Source organism: Myotis lucifugus, unplaced genomic scaffold, assembly GCF_000147115.1.
Source record: "Myotis lucifugus unplaced genomic scaffold, Myoluc2.0 scaffold_1395, whole genome shotgun sequence".
NCBI lineage: Eukaryota > Metazoa > Chordata > Mammalia > Chiroptera > Vespertilionidae > Myotis > Myotis lucifugus.
The window spans coordinates 25,536-28,357 of record NW_005872443.1 but is presented as its reverse complement, the minus strand read 5'-3'; positions in this window follow the sequence as shown (position 1 = coordinate 28,357).

The window sequence follows — 2,822 nt, the reverse complement described above, 5'->3', positions numbered from 1 at the left end:
CCAAAGGGAATGTCTGTGTGAAGTGGTCTAAAGGTCAGTTAAAATATATTTTTATTGATTTCAGAGAGGCAGAGAGAGAGAGAGCTAGAAACATCTACACTAATAAAAGAGAAACATGCAAATTGGTGTCACACCGCTACCCTTCCCATTGGCTAATCAGAGCGATATGCAAATTAACTGCCAGCCAAGATGGCGGCCGGCAGCCAGGCAGCTTGAAGCGAACATGAGGCTTGCTTGCTTCAGTGACGGAGGACTCCAACGTTCCCCGCCTGCCGCTGCCGGCCTCTGAGCTTGCAGTTTGAAACATTGTTACAAATATAGAAGCTAAACAAAACCCCAGAAACCTGCTTTCAGCCAGCCGGGATCTCAGAGCTGGAGTTGAAACAGTGTTTCAATTATAGAACCCAAACAAACCAGATACTTGCTTTCAGCAGCCGAGGCCTAAGAGCTGGAGCCAAGCCTCAGAGCTAAAGCTGTCCCAGAATTAAAAAAAAAAAAAAAAAGGAGCTGTTGGGAGCTTCAGTCACCCACCAGCCTGAAAACGGCCCTCAGCCCCTCACCCAGACTGGCCAGGCACCCCAGTGGGGACCCCCACCCTGAAGGGGGTGTGACTAGCTGCAAACAGCCATCAGCCCCTCACCCAGGCTGGCCAGGCACCCCAGTGGGGACCCCCACCCTGATCCAGGACACCCTTCAGGGCAAACCAGCCGGCCCCCACCCATGCACCAGGCCTCTATCCTATATAGTAAAAGGGTAATATGCCTCCCAGCACCGGGATCAGCGTGACAGGGGGCAGCGCCCCAACCCCCTGATCTGCCCTGCTCTGTGTGTGACAGGGGGCGGTACCCAACTCCCCTATCGGCCCTACTCTGTGAGTGACAGGGGGGAGCTCCCCAACCCCCTGATCGCCCTGCGGCTCTGTGTGGGACAGGGTGCTGCACCCCAAACCCCCCCCCACATCAGCCCTGCCCTAAGTGTGACAGTGGCGGCGCCCCAACCCCCTGATCCACCCTGCTCTGTGGGTGATAAAGGGTGGTGCCCCAACTCCCCTATCGGCCCTGCTCTGTGAGTGACAGGGGGGAACTCCTCAACCCCCTGATCGGCCCTGCTCTGTGCATGACAGGGGGGAACTCCCCTACCCTCTGATCGCCCTGCGGCTCTGTGCGTGACAGGGGGTGGCGCCGCAACTCCCTATCGACCCTGCCTTGAGTGTGACAGGGGGCGGCGCCCCAACTCCCCATTCGGCCCTGCTCTGAGCCCAACCAGGGGCTGCACCTAGGGATTGGGCCTGCCCTCTGCCACCCGGGAGCGGGCCTAAGCCAGCAGGTCATTATCTCCCGAGGGGTCCCAGACTGCGAGAGGGCACAGGCCGGGCTGAGGGACCCTCTTTCCCCGCTGAGTGCACAAATTTTTGTGCACCGGGCCTCTAGTCTATATATATAAAAGCCTAAATGACTGAATGACTGAGCAACCTGTCAACCAGTCACTATGATGCACACTGACCACCAGGGGACAGATGCTCAACTCACAGGATCTGGCTTCCTCCTGTCTGGATTGGGCCTGCAGGGATTGGGCTCCCTCCTTGTTGGGGTCCAACCCCAGCAGGTCCAGGGGTCCCCAAAGGTGTGGATGGAGTCGGGGAAAAAGGAATGACACGGAGACAGCGTTCAGTTGATCAGCAGCCTAGCCAGGTTCTCCAGCCAGGATCTCCAACCAAGTTCTATCTTTTATTGTCTTGTTACATCTGTATTTATACCAGTTGATTTTAATCCTGTCAATTTCTATTCCAAAGTTTCGTAGTTAAAGTGATTAACTACCTGCCTGGCATTTCGTTAAGAGGTTTTATTCCCTCCCTAACTTCAGGGAAAAATCTCTACCTGGGGAAACAACCTTTCTCGGAGAGGTGACCTTGGTTAAAACACATAGCGCCAAGAAGGTGAGCAAACATATTAAGAACAGTATGCCATATACACCAGGTCCCTTGAAACATATGCTGTGCAGGTGTTTCTTCCCTGCAGCGACTGTGTCAAGCAGCAAGGACGGACCAGCTTCCAGCAAATTCCCCCTTTTTTATTTTTTAAATGATAGCGCATGTAAATCAGCAGCCACCTCTCGGATTGGGTTGTTTAAGACTCGGAAGAAGACTGACAAGCAATGATAGCGAGCATAGCTATAAACATAGTGGATGGAGTGCACAAGGAGCCCCGTTCCTGTAGACGGGGCTGGCCTCTTCAGTCAAGGGATTTCAGCTGTCCTCAAGACAGGGGTTTGGTTGTCCTTGTTGATCTGGCTAGCAGGTGGTGTCATTGGTGATGGGCTTCCCGAAGCATCAGCGAGTTGAAGGGCTGCATCAAAGGGTCCATCAGGGCCGTGCTTGATAGTGGCGTCAGTGTCTGGGGAGGAGTCAGCTGTGCCCTCTGGGTCAGCTGATATGGATGATACCAGGGAAGAAGAGGGTAAGGGGGAGACGGAGGGCAGTGTGACATAAGGTCGGACTTTGTTGATTTACTCAGAGTCCTCGGACTTGGTGAGAGAGTAGCTTCCACTTCTTGCTTTTCTACCATCTGCTGGGCCTCAGTTGTTAACTTCTTCAGCTGACCCCATGTTGACACCTCAGTCCCTTGCATAGCCTTCCTTTTCTTCTTTTTTCTGCTTTTCTGTCATGGGGCAACTCTAAGTCTTTGGAAGGATGGGACAAGGAGCTTCTCTGGGTCCATTGTGGTGACACATGCAATGCTCGGGTACCCAAATTGTCTACACTGCTCCTTCTGGGAAGATAAAAAACACAACCTCTTCCCCACATCATTACTAGATCTGGTAAA